Here is an 11856-nt window from a genome sequence, read left to right on the forward strand (position 1 = left end):
CCCAATCCACAGGAGGAATTACGAGGAGAACAAAGAAGAAAAATGCTCTTTTGATCGCCGCCTTGAATTTCCTGGTTCCGTGTGCCCATGTTTGCCTGCTCTCAGGTAAGTGCTGGGTGTGCGGTGTGACGCTTAAAAGGCCAGTGCTATTTTTAGCTGTGTACACATTGCAAGGCAGCAGAAATGTAGGGCAATTCACACCAGCACGGCACAGGCAATTCTTGCCTGAGAGCATGTAGCCCTTTAACTGCTGCTTGAACAGAGAGAGCCACAGTCCTGGTCAAGTTCTGGTTTATAACATCTCCATATCAAAATGTAGTGCAAACAGATATGCCCTCCAACAAGAGCGGCCAAGTGGAATGGAAGTTTTTGTCTGGAGTTCTGTTTAAGCAGGCAAAGGGGTGAAACAGGGCTGCTGTCAAGGCAGCCTCCCTGCCTTTATGACCTGAAAAACTTAGTTCTGACCAACCTGTTTTAAATTCTGCATTGGCACTGACTCTGGGTTGATGCAGAATGCAGAGGGACTCTCAGAAGGCAGGTCAACATCCACCTCAGCCTCCTTGCCTGTGGCCCAGCAGCCAGGGTGAGGGCTCAAGGACACAGGTTCACCAAGGCCAACTGAACAGGGCCTCAGGCCAGCTCTAGAACACTTTGGGCAACAGGCTAACTAGAGGCATTCAATTTGCTGACCATCCATAATACAGGTCTTTGAACACTTTTCCTTCCCATAAGGATATTATTGGGCACTGTTGTCATCTCCAGAGACCTCTGTCCTTCTGGTAAATTTTTCCAGTATTTAGGCACAGAGGTTCCAAGATGCAGTGGAGCTGTCATTCTACATGGAGTGGCACATAGGAGAGTCAGCAGTAATTTTTCTAGGGGTTTTGGGCAATGAAGTAGCTTTTGCTGCTGGTAGGAGAGAAGAAACACAGCTGCAACCACAAGCTGGTCCTTGGAGGAGCCAGATGAGTTTGACATCAGATGACTTAGAAGGAGGGTAAGCATGATAGCACCAGGAGAGGGAGCTGAGCCCTGCAAAGACAAGGCAATGTTAAATGAACCATCCATGCACACTTTGTGCACCTCAACAGGTGAAGAAAGAATTGTTGTTTGGGGTAGAGTTAAAACAATGAGATGCAGACAGCAAAACAAAAACATCATTAAGGCTGAATGTTAGGAAACATCTGAAATTATAAGTGGCACAGTTAAAAATGAAAACACAAAACAAATAAACAAAAAAATCTATGCCTGACCTGCCATTTTACCATACTACAAATTCTGGTTTAACTGCAGAAATATATGTTAAATTGGAGTTCCCACAGAGTTATTGACAGAAAGGCTCAGGGTGAGAGAGGTGATGGCTTAGCTACCTCTCAGAAACTGTCTGCAGATTATTTAATGTCTGTAATGTGCTTTAAAGAAGAAAACCACTGAGTGCTTAGAAAATTAGAACAAAAAAATTCCCCTACAGTGGCATCTATTAAATTACAAAATAACCTCTCCAGGGAAGGCTCAGAAGTATTGTCACTAAATAAATTTAAAACTGAACAGCTTGAAATGTGTTTACTATAGGAAAGAGACCTGCATTTTCCCCAAGGAAAAGAGATGAAATGTCCTAAGGCTTCAATAGTCTTTTATCTCCAATTTTTTATCGCTCTTCCCTGATGCACAGGGGAGAGAGATGATTATTTAAACTCTTTTTTTCCCCTCTGGAGCTGTCTGGTGAAATGTGCTGACAGGTACTATCCATCGACTGTGTGTTCCAGGTAATTCACAAGGCAGGCAAGCACAGGGGCCCACATTCCTTCACAAAAAGCAAGTGCATGCTGGAGGAGGAGGCAGCTTCTCTTTGAGACCAAGACAAGCTGCCAGCCTTTGCCATTTTCAAGGCAGACCAGAAAAAATGTTACCCAGATACACATACAGACAGGTGCACACAGCAAGAAGCAAGCAACAGTTTAGTCAATCCTAGGCTGTCATGGGATGCTCAGAACAAAAGAAAAGGCAGGCTTCTCTTTTTCCTTATGGTCCTACTGCATCTGGCTGATAAAAAAAGAGAAACTCTCTTCCTATCACTGACAAGAACCAGGACTGAAGTTGTTTATATTCCCAATGGCAGAAGGAGGGGCAGGGATAGGAGAAAGGGAAATGGGAATTTAAAGAGCAAAGTCAGCTGGTGGAAGAAAGGATTCTGACAATGCCACAGCAGCAAGAAGCTCAGTTGTTTTAGGTTTGATTTCTTATTACCTCAAAGCTACATCCCTCTCTGGGATGGTTATGGATTGCAGTCACCCTGCTGTGGGTACCTCACCTCTGTATCTGCCCTAAAAACTATGGAGTGGGCTAGAGGCTCCAATGAGGTTTATTATAGCCTGCAGGTAAGGGCCACCTCGAGTGCCCTGTGAGCCCTGAGAGGCACTGTCAAGTCTGGAGCAGGATTCCTGAGTCACAGAGCGGCCGCCGTTACGGTGAGTACCAATTACACTGGAGGAAGGCCCTTCAATTGTGTGAGGTAAGGCTGAAGTGTGGGCAGCCCCCTGAGGAGATTCAAGTCCTGTCCTCCAACAGAACTGCTCTGTGGCTCAGCAAGAACGAGAGGTGACACGGTGGCAGACACTGTCTGAGGGAGGGAGTTAGGATCCAACACACAAGATGCCATCAAGGGCAGTAAGGAAGATAAAATGCACATTTTTTCTTAACTTGTAGGCAGCTTCAATACTTCTATTAAGTTACAGTTTCTATCATTACTTGATCACCTGTAGGTTTTTGTAGAAAATGGGAAGTACAGCAAAAAGTCCAGAAATAATTTCATGCTCTTGCTAAGATAAGTGGAGTATATAAAAGTTTTTTCAAGAGTACACACATTGATCCTCAGCATAATATGTTAATACCAAGTTGCCATCTCTCCTTAAGAGTAAAGGGCTCATTTGTTTTCCTGTGCATAAAGCAAGATGCCAGATGTTGTACAGATATTCTTCAGACATGAAGATGTTTGCAGGCCACATAAATCTTCAGGGCAGCAGGACAGAGAAATATAAATTCAAACTCCTCAAATGATGTTCTCATTTCCAGCTACACTCTGTAGGCCAGCACATAGGAGCCAGGTAAGAATCTACAAACTCCATTTCCAAAGGCAATCAGACAAGTAGTTCAGAGGCAGGCAGGAACGAAAGACACTTGTCACTACATGGAAGATACTTTGGTACAACCAGCCATTACAGAGCTCCTAATGAAATTTTGCCATGCAGCATCAGCAGTAGCTAATGAGGATGGATGGCCACTGTCTCACCTTGTTTTTTAATCTTCATGGGCTTTTTAGGTAACTTACCCAACCCCAGAATTTGCAAACATATGCTGTTGGTAAATCCGAATCTCCCGTCACTGCTTGTCCTACTTTCTGGGCCAAAGTCTCAGTACTGCAGTAGAAAGTTGCAAGCCAAGTATCATAATTCATGGAAGAAATCTGAGCTGCAGCTCAAAACCCAAGATGCTTACAAGGGGAATATTTGATGTGGAAAAAAAAATCTCATATTACAGGATCTTTACAGGTTTGACATCAGAAATCAATCCAGAACTCTGTTTCTCAGAGTACTCAGCTACTCAAAATGCTTATTTCACAGTATAACTGTGCAGAATACAGGTTGTATCTTAATGGAAAATTACTTGATAGCCAACAGCTGCACTATGACAATTAGAACCAAAGTTTCATTTGGCGATCTCTTTATATTGAGTAAAATTTGTCATTAAAATTCACCAAGTGAAAATTTCACTATCAGCAAATTTGACTGATGTACTAAAAGAGTTTTCAAAAAGTATATTTAAACTAAACTAGAAAATCAGGATATATTCTAATAAAACACCAGATTGTTGTAAATTACATATAATTTTTTTTAATTAGAGGCTTGTTTTATTATAAGGTTAATATTCATATTTGCTCAGGGAAAATAAAGTCACAGTACATGTGCCAAACCTCATTACAAAGGCATATGATTCAAATAATATTCTAAAAATAACAACAAATCTTGTTTTATTGCAATTTTCTTGCAGCATATCCATGTTACAAGGTAAACCAAAATACAAAACATTACATTTTGAATACAGCCTCATAAAATAACTGAATGAAATATTTACTGTATGAAATGGATGAATCATTAACAACTTCTTAGCTTTTTTCTTAATAACCAGTGATCCATTCATCTTCCTTTCTTTCAAAAACATAAGATGTAAACAACTTTCCCCAAATCTTATTGATGTACTGATAGCAAACATCCTGAGTAAAAGATTCATATTTGACTGAAAGGGATGCCTTTCCAGAACTTTATTGCATTGTTTCACTTCCTGAAGATTAAATAAGCAATTAATTTTCTTGTAAATAAATGGCTAAGGAAAACACATAGGATTGACTTTAGGGAATTTCTGAGCTATTTCACCCCCACAGCTTTTTGCTTAGAATTCTCAGTACGTGATGACCACCTTTTAGGAAGGCATTTGGATGTACTTTGTTCAAAAGTCCCGGTATGGCCAAAAAGACACAACTTATGAGCGAAGCCAACTGTTACTGTCACTGAATCTTTAACTTGCAATCACACAATATTAACCTTGATCTAATTATTTTAGAAAAAAAAAAAAAAAAAAAAAAAAAAAAAAAAAAAAAAAAGAATGCTATTAAGTCTCAATAATTATAAAGGTGAAACTGGAACACAAATCTCATTGTACCTATATGCCTTCTCCACTTTACACTCATCTTGCCACTGCCCACCTTGATCCTAAGGTGGCTGGCCTCTAACCATATATAAGATTTTATATACACTGGATCATTTCTCTTTGTTACTCCTAAAAGCAGTTTCACCCACTTGTCAGGTCTGCCTTTATTTAACTATTAGTCATTGACCATTTATGTGTTGTTTATAGCTCTGGGGGCTCAAGTATCATCCCATGCCCTCTACTGACATCTCAGATCTGTACTCCTCTGCAGTGCATCCAGTAGCTTTCCTTTTGAGACCTGTGCCATGATACCATGTTTATAGTCCTCATCATTCTGCTAGGGCCCTGCATTCTTCATTCCACAAAAAATAACCACTTGTTAGTCTCAGCTAAATTTAAATTATGGTTAAAACACACAAACCTAAGCAAAAGCAGAACAAATTGTGTAATAGTCACCTGGTTACAGCAGGAAATTTCTGTTCCAGCTAAACAAGCTAAGGCAAAGTTCCAGACAGGCCAAGGCAAGCCCAGACAAAGCCATAAGTCTTGAGGCCTTACAGAGCTCCTGCAGACCCTCCGGGTTGTCACAAACAGCAGCAATGTGTGTTACCATGAGTACAGTACATACTGAGCTACAGGGCTACACAAAGTTTGGGTGCATGGGAGCCTGCAAAACACGTGAAACACTTGAAAAACTTTTCAAGTCCATCCTTGAAAAGTTCAATCACACAGTCACTGTGCTTCACAGCCAGAGAAGGGACCTTGGGTCAACCAGTCTCCTCTTTGCAGTCACTTCCATCTCACCTGGAAGTAACTGACTTCTCCTAACCAACAGTGGTATCTATCCTGACCCAGCTAACGGAGACGCTACTGCTTCCTTCCTATCTTGATGAATGCCAGCCTGCTTTAAAGAAGGAAAAACTTACAAGATTTCTTTTGCTGGTTACTGGCTTTTCCATGTATTTTAGCCCAGGCAAGAGCATACAGGGAAATGCTTCGTTCTCTTGCCTGGATGAGCAGGACCTGGCTTAATACTGAGACATAAATGGGACTGTAAACCTAGGAGCCACTTTAATTAGGTTCTCTTCCCAGTTCTTCAGCAGTTCCTTGCATGACCTTGGGGAAGTCACTGGTAATCTGTTTCTCCTGCTAAATTGAGGCAGATTTGTCCCTTAAATCATTACGCCAAAGCAGTTCAACAGCTATAGATAAAATATGCCATTTAAATGCACACTACTATTTTATTATCCACAAAACTCACCTCCAAGCCAATTTTCTGACACAGACCCTTTTAACTTGCACTGAAATGCTGCATCAGGCCTGAATGCCAGATCCCATCGAACAGTCACCTGGAGCAAGCACCACATGTATGGCTGGATGAGCTGCAAGAAGGAAGATGCCCTACCTTCCTTGATCCCATTTTCAACTGCAATTCGATCATACTCTGGAGGTGAGCATTGGGATGCTGTGCTTTTCATCAGCATTCTTCTGGGAGAAGCCTAGGGGGAAAAAAAACAAGGAAGGAGGGAAAAAACTCGTATGAGCTTCATGCTGTAGCTCCTTTATTTTTCTTCGCTTGGTCCTGACCTTGCCAGCTTCAAGTTAGCTTCAAAACAGCTCCTGCTGTGCAGCTCCCTAAGATACTCTTAGAGCAACTCCTGTGTCTCAGAAACACATGCTGTTTGTGCTCACTTCACTTATTCTTCATTTTAGACCAGGCTGAATTGGAAGCCAACAAAAATTCAGCTTTGTTGAACTGAAGGTTCAAGGTCATAAACATGTACAATTTAATGGACTTCCAGGGAGGATTTCCTTAAACCCTCAGCTGCCCCTATGCTGACTGATCCCAGCTCCCAGTCACACTGTCATTTTTATTTTGCCCTAAAAGAAAAAATGCAGAGATGCCTATATTCACAATTACTCCTCACTGCTCCCCATGGTACAAATTGCTTAGGTTATCTAACCACTGGTACTTGAAAAGCAACTCCTCATTAGGCCTGCAAGTGCAAGTGGAGTCTTGGAGTTACCACAGGGAACAAAACACAATCCAAAAAAAAAAAAAAAAAAAACCACCACCACCTCACAAATTTTTGTTTAACACGGTTAGGCTAGTGGGGAGTTATGAACATTGCTATAAGCACAGAGATACCACCCCATCCTGTCTTCTGCAGGACAGACTTTATGCTGCTGATGCATGCCCTTCAGGTTGCCAGGCAACGTTAAATGTTCATGAACTTTCATAAAACTCACAGCAACCGCACATTAATTGTTTTGTATCTCAGATTTGCACTGATCTTTGCAAAAGGTAAAGCATAACTCTTTAGCAATTCTTTACCATTTATGAGAGATTATGTCAACAGGTGATTGTTTCTATTAGTGATTATTCTAGAAGTAGAAATTACCGAGGAGTGTAGTTGTTACATAAGTGGTTTGCATTATGGCTGTATAGTATACTGAGTCTAAGTCGGAGTTTTCTTAATTAAACTATTACCTAAATACCCTGCTGCTATTTATCTTCTCTCTCTTCACAACAACTCTTCAACTTCTCTTTTTAGGGTATTTGTCATCTCCAATTGCTCAAGTTAACGAGTTTAACCTAGGTGCTCCCATAAAGGTCTAACAACTCAGCACAGACACACTAAAAGCACAAAAAGCCCAGTCTGCAACTTTCATTCATTTTGCCCCAAATCAAACAATTCCTGAGGGCTGCTCTCAAATGGAAACAGAGCCACGTGATTCAGACACTCTCTTGTGTTTTTCTTTACTAGAGTTTATACAGTTTGGTTTTTTCATGGAGTACTTCCACTCCTTTGCTTATGACAGTTAATGAAGCCAGGCCTCACAGAGAGATGGTATTTAATGTTATAGCACAGAGGTTACTCAGCCCATGTAGCCATGTATGTGCCTGTTCAGCACTGCACATTTCTAGCACTCTCTCCAGTTTATTTCTAAGTACTCCTGTTCAAAGGTCTTCTATAATTAGGCCAAATGCAATCAATTCATAGAGCACCATTGTTTTCCCATGTTTCAAAGGAGTTGTTCAGGGCTGTTACTCTGAATTGATTGAGCATGGGCATTACTTTATCTCCAGGGGAAATGATGATCAGCATTTCCCACCCAGTTCCAGAGCTGTCTTTAACAATTTATCTTAATAACATCTTTGTGTTTTGAGTCAGAAGGAAAGAGATCAAAGCAGAGAACACAGCGGGCATACTCTTAGGATTAAAACTGGCCAGAGGCAATCAGCAGAACAAGTAAACAGCTCTTCAGCAGTCTGAAGAAAAGCCTCATCTAACACAAACATTTTTGTGCCCCTGCAAGCTCTCGCCCAGTTAGCCCTGCTGGCTTGGAAGGTCACATCTGCTGCTCATGTTATTTTTTGTCATCATCCCATCACTACTGCCCTTTTTCACCCTTGAACTTCATTAATTAATAACATTACATCAACTCTTTTGGTTCCATAACAAGACAGCAAAGACCTGTACTCCTTAAGGAAATGGGCTGATCTTAAAATTACATCATGCTTCACTTTAAAACCCCGAGCCCTGGTGTGCTGAGGAGAACTCCTATGTCTGTCTGAGGTGTAGGGCTCAGTCTCCTCAGGGGCTTAAAGGGTCAGTGTATTTCAGTGTTTCAACACGATCCCATTTCACTTTGGCAGGAATAGCACACAGAAGATGGAGGAGCCTGTTTTCTATTTGGTACTTGATACATATCACCTGGCACCTTGCTACTCTGATGGCCCTTCCTCTGTGTTCTCATCTCTCTGAGAAATGAAATTTCTTTGCTCTAAGTTGGCTCCACATCACATCCTGAACAGAACAGCCTAATCAGAAGGAAAATGAGAGAGATTGCACTCCTTGTCTTTCTGCATGGAAGCCTAACACATAACTTCTGCTTCTTTTCTTGACTTTTATACTAAGATAGAATTGATGGAAAGGAGCCAAAGTGTTCATTTTAGCTTCCACAGGAGCTTGATTTTTAAAGCAGACTTTATTCCTACTGAGTTCAGGAGCCACTATAATCTAGTTTAAAAGTGATTTGACTTTTTTTTTTTTTTTTAATCAATGGGCTTTAGGCCTATTCTGTGTTCTCATCTTGCTCAAAGCCAGAGGTGGACAGAAGCAGCTCAAATTTAATTGAGAATCAATGCATTCAAATACGAGGTCATGTGTCTGGGAACAGCAGAGACACATTTGCTGTGAAACAAGGAGTCAGATCCTGCTGAGAAGCACCTCTGAAAAGGACACAGGAAGTTCCAGCAGAGCAGTGCCACAGCAGCACCCGGGCATCATCAGCACCACTGCTGTAACAAAAGGAGCACTGCTGCTACCTATGTAAGAGCACACTGAACACAAAACTCGGTATTTGGTGGTGATGAGGCTGTTGCTGACACACTTGAGCCCAGACCTCGGCTCTAAAGCATTGCAGATGTGGGAAATGCATTTGCAGTGAGTGGTGTCAGGTTTGCCAGTCCTCTCATCTCTCCTCTCTTGCCCAAGCTTTCTCCACACTGTGGGTTCTTCCCTGCTGACAGTCATCCTGTGATGCAGCCCTGTACAAGGGAACAGAAGACTCCAGACATCTTTTAAAAGAAAGATGACATTGGGCAGGTGCAGGTGTTTTTCTGTTAAATGTTTGTCTGAAAGGCAGAGACCAATTCAACCAGACCCTTTATAGCTGCTGCTAAGAAAAGAAAAAGGAGGAAAGTCAGCCCTATCCCAAAAGAAATGGGCAATCCTCTCTCCAAAGATGAGTGCCATACCCCAGAGCTCTGCCTTGACACATACTTTGACAGAGATAAGTTAAGCTTAACCTGGGAAACTTTAAATGATAAACTAGTCTTTCTCCTGGGTCACAGGTTTACTAAAGACTAGAATTTGAGGGGTCCTTTATGAAAAACGTGTTGCAGTACTGGAAGGCAGCTCACAGAGCACAGGTGATGGGGTGAGGAATGCAGCCCCATGGCACGTACAGGCCTGGGGTCAGCTCCATCCCGACACTACCTGCCATCATGGGTGAGCCCAGCACTGACTCTAATGCTTCCTTTATAAAAAATGGCGGGACAAAACATTTTCATTTTTCTTTCATGTAGTACTGCTTGGGAAATCTAACTTTTGACCCTAGAGATTTTATTCCTCACTCACTTCCATCCTTCTTAAATTCATTGGCAAAAATAGGCCAGAAAGGTAGAAAACTAATATGAAAATATAACCTTCTCCAGACCGCTTCTGACAGCTGAGGAAGCGACCAATGTCTGGCCATTGCTTTTTAACCAGCTAAACATCTAGCCATTGTTGGGGTCTATTTTCAACCAGCTAAAAAGCCTGTCAGGTTTATCACAATACACAGGGTTCTGCCATTCATGTCGAATCAAACAGCCACTGGACTCTTAGGAGCTACCACCAGGCTGTCTAGAGCTTCTACAGAACTAGATGATCAGCCCTAATTATGATCTTCCAGGACAAAGCAGCTTTAATCTCTATGCAAGGCATTTGTCAACCCTATTTAACCCAGGGAGGAAATTGGGCAGACGAAATCAGGGTAATTAGCTCTTCTGGCTCCCCTTGATACCCCATTTAAGAGAGTAATTACAGAATATAAAAACCATTAGCAAGCTTCTCAAGCCATGCCACTGGCACAAATAGAGAAATTGTGCCCTGTTCATGGCCTTCATATAGGTGATTTCACTCCTTCATGGCCACACTCAGACTGTGGGAGGTACATTAACTTTCAGCTACATCACCAAAATTTAAGAAAAAAACCTCCAGACACATAAACTTTCATGTGTACATCTTTCATCATTCCAAAGAGCAGCATTAAGTTTTGCTCTGTAGGTCTTGTACCATAAGGTGTCCTTCTTGGACGTTGGACCATTTTTATGGCACTTCCTTGATATCTCAACAACTTGTGTCACTAAACACAAATATCACCAAGGAACATTGTTTTACCAGTGTCTATACAATGGGAGGGTGACTTCCTGCCAAAATCAGGGAGTATATTTCTGTGGTGTAAAGCTGAAACTGAGGTTTCAGTCACAGTGGGAAGGACAATCTGAAGAATGGACAAACTCTTTCCAAACCCTGGTTGGGCAGCTCGTTTTCTGAAACATAGTTGCTCATAACATTTTCTTGGGAAATACTGTACTTAATAGATTTTCTTTCTAGTGTGAAAAGCAGCCCTTGGAAAGTCATGTACACTTTTGACTTCTTTTCCCCCACGGTATTAAGAGAAAAGAGGAGAAAACAAGGAGAAAAATCTAAAGCCAGTAAACAGGAGGAAAAAAATAATGAAAAAGGCTTCTACTTCGAAAAGCAACTAGAAGCAATTTACAGCAAGAGCTTTTGGGTTTTTATTTATTTTTTCATGGAAATCATGTGCTTGGATTTTACAATGCCAAATAGAGACGCGATACGGTGTATAGCTGTCATCTTTGTAGTATAAACTAATTTACCTGCAAATTCCCCTTTGTGTGTGTGTGTGTGTGGGTACGTGCGCATATATAAATTCTCATCCAAGGTTATGTTTTTCCAATCAGTTTTGAGTGCGTTATTTGTCTGAGGAAATACAATGGAAACAAACATCACTCACCCTACAGCACCCCTCCCCTTAACGTTATTAAGGAAAGCAGAACAGCTCTAAAAACCAGAGCCATTACTTCTAATGCAATGTGCCAGGTACCGGGTGGTTCGGCAGCTCCAGAGCGGATTTTTAGGCCGAATTACCCCGCTCCCCGAGGCGCTGCGCCGCGGCCGGGCCCGGCTCCCTCAGGGCACGGCGGCCGCGGCCCCTCCCCCGCGCGCGCCGCGGANNCGCCACCTGCCGGCCGCGCCCGCCGCCCCTCACGGCCCGCCGGGGCCGCCTCGGAGCCGAGACGCGCTCAGGGCCGCCGCCACAGTTCCCCTTTGTCTTTATTTTTCCCTTTCCCTTGGGAATAAAAGCAGCATACCGGCCTGCAGCCACACGGGCCTGCCACCTCCCTGACCAGCCGCCGTCGTTGTCTCCTTGGCACCGGCGATGTCCGCTGCGGCCAGCAGCCCCCTGAAACCACCACCAGCAAAGCGCTGTTTTCAGCCACAGGGCGATCCGAGCTGCTTTTATCCAGGGATTTGCAGTTTTACCTCAAATGCGCCTTTATCACGTGAAGTTGCC

This window comes from Pyrgilauda ruficollis, unplaced genomic scaffold, assembly GCF_017590135.1.
Source record: "Pyrgilauda ruficollis isolate IOZ18807 unplaced genomic scaffold, ASM1759013v1 scaffold8, whole genome shotgun sequence".
Classification (NCBI taxonomy): domain Eukaryota; kingdom Metazoa; phylum Chordata; class Aves; order Passeriformes; family Passeridae; genus Pyrgilauda; species Pyrgilauda ruficollis.